Source organism: Alexandromys fortis, unplaced genomic scaffold, assembly GCF_014885135.2.
Source record: "Alexandromys fortis isolate MF-2015 unplaced genomic scaffold, M_Fortis_MF-2015_v1.1 scaffold_57, whole genome shotgun sequence".
NCBI classification, from domain to species: domain Eukaryota; kingdom Metazoa; phylum Chordata; class Mammalia; order Rodentia; family Cricetidae; genus Alexandromys; species Alexandromys fortis.
The window spans coordinates 8183653-8189652 of record NW_026067941.1 but is presented as its reverse complement, the minus strand read 5'-3'; positions in this window follow the sequence as shown (position 1 = coordinate 8189652).

The window sequence follows — 6000 nt, the reverse complement described above, 5'->3', positions numbered from 1 at the left end:
CATGCCAAGCAATTATTTTATTTTTTTATTTTTATTTTTTAAATTTATTTATTTGTTATGTATACAATGGTCTGCCTGCATGTGTCCCTGCAGACAGAAGTTGGCACCAGATCTTATTACCGGTGGTTGTGAGCCACCATATGGTTGCCGGGAATTGAACTCAGGACCTTTGGAAGAGCAGGCAATGCTCTTAACCGCTGAGCCATCTCTCCAGCCCCGCAGTTATTTTATTTTATTTTATTTATTTATTTTTTGTTTTTGTTTTTGTTTTTCGAGACAGGGTTTCTCTGTAGCTTTGGAGCCTGTCCTGGAACTAGCTCTGTAGACCAGGCTGGTCCCAAACTCACAGAGATCCGCCTGTCTCTGCCTCCGGAGTGCTGGGATTAAAGGCGTGCGCCACCATCGCCTGGCCCTTATTTTATTTTATTTATTGGTTTCTCAAGACAGGGTTTCGCTGTGTAACAGCTTTCTGGCTGTCCTGGAACTCACTCTGTAGACCAGACTGGCCTTGAACTCATCAAAGATCCGCCCTGCCTCTGCTAGGATTAAAGGCACACACCACCATTGTCTGGCTACGAAGCAAATTTTTTTAAAAATATTTATTTATTTATTATGTATACAATATTCTGTCTGTGTGCATACCTGCAGGCCAGAAGAGAGTACCATACCCTATTACAGATGGTTATGAGCCACCATGTGGTTGCTAGGAATTGAACTCAGGACCTTTGGAAAAGCAGGCAATGCTCTTAATCTCTGAACCATCTCTCCAGCCTCCCAAGCAAATTTTTTTTAGAGACAGGATCTCAAGTAGCCAAGGCTGGCCTCTATTTTGACTTGTTCCTGAGGATGACCTTGAATTTCTGGTCTTTCTGACTCTGCCTCCTGAGGGCTGTGAGTACAGGCGTGTGCCACCATGCCCAGCAAAAGAGCTCATTTCAAACAAAGTCCTGACTTGGCATGGTGGCACATCAAGGACTTTAATCCCAGCACTCAGCAGACAGATACAGACAGATCTTTGTGAGTTCAAGGCCAGCCTGTTCTACATAGTGAGTTCCAGGCCAGCCCAGGCTACATAGTGAAACCCTGTCTAAATAAATAAAAATATTTAGAAAACAAGTCCTGCCAGGTGGACATAGTAGTTCACACATGGAATCCCAACACTAGGGAGTAGAAGCAGTAGGAACGAAAGTCCAAAGCTAGCATGGGTACAGGAGACCCTAGCTTAAAATAAACAAATGAATAAATATTGTTTTTCAGTTTGCTCGTGCTAAAACCCATATCCACCCCACCCCACTTCACGCTCCCCCCCCCCCAAATAAGTAAAATAGCAGCCAACTCTCTACCATTCCCTAGGTAGGAGACCCTGAGCTATGCAGGACAGGAGAAAGCCAGATGAGAGCAAGTTCATGTGATGTGACTGACTAGTGTTTCAGGTCCTGCCTTGGATTTTCTTCAGTGATGGGTGGTAACTTGGAATAGAAACCAAAATGGTCAGGCATGGTGGTTCATGCCTTTAATCCCGGCACTTAGAAGGCAGAAGCAGATGGAGCTCTGTGAGTTCAGGGCCAGCCTGGTCTACATAGTGAGCAGCACAACAGCCAGAGCTACAGAGTGAGCTCCTGTCTCAAAAAAAAAAAAAAAATTAAAAATAAGCAAATTTATATATCAAAATAACCCATCACCCCAACTGTTTAGCTTCAGGATGTCTTATCACAGCCATAGAAATGAAGGTAGAACAAGACCTCCTCCTTCACCACTGCCCCCAAGGACACCTGAGCCCAGCACACCTCTAAACACTCGTTCCCACCAGTATTCATCTCCACTCGAGTTTAAGTCTCTGCACACGATGGCAGCTGGCTTCCTTTCTACAGACAACGCTGAGTAAACAGCCCACTTGCTCTCCTTTGGTTAGGCTTCATTGATTTCCAGCTTCTCAACAGCAAGAGCTGTATCCAATTCTTGGCAGTGTCCCAGCTGGCATGGTTCACTCTACTTCCACTAGGTGGCACTACTCACTTTGAAGTGCAGCCAAGGTTCCCCTGGGTTCCAGACCTGCCCAGGAAGGGGACCTTGGGGGAGGTTTGAAGGGGGGAGGGGAGAGGCAGGGAGGGGAGCAGAGAAAAATGTAGAGCTCAATAAATATCATGGGAAAAAAAACAGGATCGAGCAAGAATTAGTTACAATATTTACTCTATTTGTATCTGGCAAAATTAAAAAAATACTCTATCATCAAAAAATTTTAAAGGTTAAAAAAAAAAAGAAAAGAAAAAACGAGATAGTAAACCTGTCTAGACCTCTCTTTGCACAGGAAGCTAACATTTTATCATCTCCCACGGAACATGTTGACGTGGTAGATGGGAGGCAGGGCACAGCTAGTGTCCTGGAGAAAGAAGCTGAGGTTTGTTTTCTTATTTTACAGATATGGGCATTTTGCTGGCATGTATATCTATGCATCACATGTGTGCCTGGTGGAAATCAAAAGAAGCCATTAGATCCCTGGGACTGGAGTTACAGTGAACTATGTGGGTGCTGAGAACTGAACCTGGGTCTTCTGGAGGAGTGGCCAGTGCTCTTAACTGCCAATCCAGCTCTCTACCCTAATCTCTGTATTTTTGACATTTTGATATTTTGAGCAAGAAGATTCTCTGCTCCTGTGCTCGCTCTCTCTCTCTCTCTCTCTCTCTCTCTCTCTCTCTCTCTCTCTCGTGTGTCTGCTCCTGCATTCTGTGTGTGTGTGTGTGTGCTCCTGTGCTCTGTGTGTGTGTGTGTTCCTGCATTCTGTATGTGTCTGCTCCTGCACTCTGTGTGTGTGTCTGTCTGTCTGCTCCTACATTCTTTGTGTGTGTGTGTGTGTGTGTGTGTGTGTGTGTGTGTGTGTGTTGAGGGGGTCCTATAACTGGAGGGTATTTAGCTGCATTTCTGACCTCTTCCCACACGGTGTCAGAAACAACCCTGGCCCTGCGGGTCTCTTGGGACTGCCTTAACAGAACACCATAACTGGCAGCGGGTAAACTGCAAACCGTTATTCTTCACAGTTCAAAATGGCTGGCAAGAAGCTAGAGTTTGTCTTTTTCCATCTCCTCTTTTTCCACAAGGTCAAGGCGATTATCTAGCTAAGAAATATTTGAGAGGGTCAGCCCCTTGACCCCACTCCAAGTCCCATGTGATACACCTGGCCTGCAATTTGCCCCTAAGAAAGTTGGTGTAAAAACTTTGGCCATGGGAGGGAGCTGTAGGTGAGCAGAGCACTTGCTTGATGTGTGTGAGGTTTTGGGTTTAATCTTCAGCATCATTTAAAAATATGTGCCTATTAACTGTATAGCATCATTTAAATATATATTTATATGCATTTCACTCTCAAAAGAGAAGGAGAAAGCCATTGTCAAGCATGCCCTGCAGTGCTGCTTCCAAATCCCTCCCTAAGGAGGGCCGGCGCGGCGCCCTCTCCCTTTCTTTTCTGCCGGTGTAGCCCTTCTCAGGAGAATTTTTCCCACTCCAATTCCATCTTCTGAATTTGCTCAAGCACCCTGTAGGCCCTTCCCAGATTCTGGACTCGTGCTAACACTATGGGGACAGTCCCTTCTCCTCTGACTGGGAAATATGGGTGCACCTATCTCTGAGATCCCTCCATCTCAGTAGATCTGCTGACCTGAAGGCCTGTGACCATCTGTTCTGAAAACCTGACCAGGCTGGTGTCTCATTCCGGTACTCAGGAGGCTGAGGAAAGAGGATTGCTATGAGTTTCAGGCTAGCCTGGTCTACAGCGTGATACCTGGTCTGAAAAACAAAACCGAAGCTGGATAAAAGGCTCAGCACTTAAGGGTACTTGCAGCGCTTTCAGAGGACCAGAGTCCGGCTCCCAGCACCCACGTCTGAGGTCCAGCTGCCTGTAACCCCAACACCCTCTTTTGACCTCCACAGGTGCCTACGTGCATGTACAGGCACACATAATTAACAATATACGAAACAAAACCCAACAACAAAAAGTCTGACTGGTGGCCATGATGGTATGTCCTTGGCAAGGCAGCCAACCAGCTGGCCTCTGGCTGGTCAGCTCTTCCACTACCACCCGGGCAAGCCCTGCGAGCATCCGTACCACCTGACATCTACTGAAGGAAAAGGCAGAACTCAAGGGAGAATGGCTGCTATGTGGTGCTTCTGCCAACCTGAGGGGGCTGCGGGTGGAGCCGGAGTTCCGGAGGACCCACCTAACCCCGTCTGCCCAGGGACCCGAGAAGAGGGAAGGGCTGACTCACCCGCGATCACAGTGCCAGCTTGGCAGTTCACGTCGCCTGGCTCAATGCTAGTCAGTCCTTTTTATTTTGATTAAATCTGTGACCTGAGCGAGGTAGGAAGTAGTCAGATACCAGGCTTTTCCAGAAGAAATGCTCTCTCCCTGGCCGGGGGTGACCTCTGGGAACACGGTGAAGGAAGCAGTCACTGAGGTCTGGGTACCTGGTGAGTTGTAGCTGGAGGAGAACAAACTAGTAGGGTTTGCATGTCTGAGTTCAGCGCCAGCTCACATCCTTGTGCTAATAAGCTCTTCCCTGGGGATTCTTCCTCCTAAACATGGAGGAGGCTCAGGCAGAGAAGATGCCGGAAACGAGGTGGAGAGCTGTGCATCATAAGCTCAGAAGGACACACAGAAGTTCCGGCCTCAGAACTAGCCTGACATCTTGTGTGTCCTGGGCTCACAGTGGACATGAAGCTACACTGGCATTCACTCACAGATTCATCCGCTTTTCTCAGAGATCGGGATATCTAGGACTGGGAACCAAAAGAAAACTGTAAACCTAAAACATTATAGGGGCCAGATAGTAGTGACGCATGCCTTTAATCCCAGCAGAGGCAGGTGGATTTCTGTGAGTTCTAGGACAGCCTAGATCTACAAATCAAGTTCCAGGACAGTAAAGGCTGTTACACAGAGAAACCCTGTCTTGAAAAAAGGGAAAAAAGGAGGAGGAGGAGGAGGAGGAGGAGGAGGAGGAGGAGGAGGAGGAGGAGAAGCCCTAGTTCTAGCCAGAATTTTGAGTAAATTTATTTTTCCATATATGTAATCTTTTTCTCTGAATGCAGGCCAGCATTTGTACTCATAGCTAACCTTCTTTTGTTTTTGTTTTTTCAAGACATGGTTTCTCTGTATAACAGCCTTGGCTATCTTGGAAATCTCATTGTAGACCAGGCTGGCCTTGAACTCACAGAGATCTGCCTGTCGTCTTTGCCTCCTAAATGTTGGGATTAAAGGCCTGCCCAACCGCGTCTGGCTTCCTTTTTTCCCCCAAGAATTCTGCTAACGCCCTGTTGAGAGAGACAGAGCCAAGGATGGGCCAGGTCATGTGAAGGACAGGCCAGAGGAGGTGAGCTCCTCAGGCAGAAAGGAACAGGTGCCCATGGAAGACTGAAAAGGCCTCTCCTGGGTGTTTCCATAGGCTCTGAGTGCCCGGGGTACATGTGGTCTCCAGATGGGAAGAGTCATCATCAAGAGTGTGTCAAAGTGAGACACAGACTTTCCCTGCCCCTTGACAGGTTCCTCTTTTGTCCTTCTTTATAGGGTGGATACATGTTTCTTCTCCCCACATCAGCTTTCAAGAGAATAGCTAACCATATGTCTTGTCCATCTCTGACTCTGTGTATACGTCTCACCTGTTCTGTGACAGACAAGTGTCAGTGTGGTGAAGGAAAGATCCTGCCAAGAGCCCAAATGAAACCAGTCCCATACACCAGGCTAGGCGCAGAGAGGAAAATCTGAGTGCTCAGAGTTGCTGCACTGTCTGCACCTTCCACCAGGGATAACCGTAGGCAAGACATGGATTGGATGCTGCTCGAGAGATCTTGAAAAGTAGGTGGAGCTGGCATAACCATGCTCCCAAGGGATGTGGTGAGACAGAAGGGACTTGGGTTCAGTGGACAGGACTAGGCCCGTGTGCTCCCCAGTAAGATACATAACAACATGACAGGGAACAGTGCCGGGGACAGAGAGGTGATCAGGAAAAATTAGCA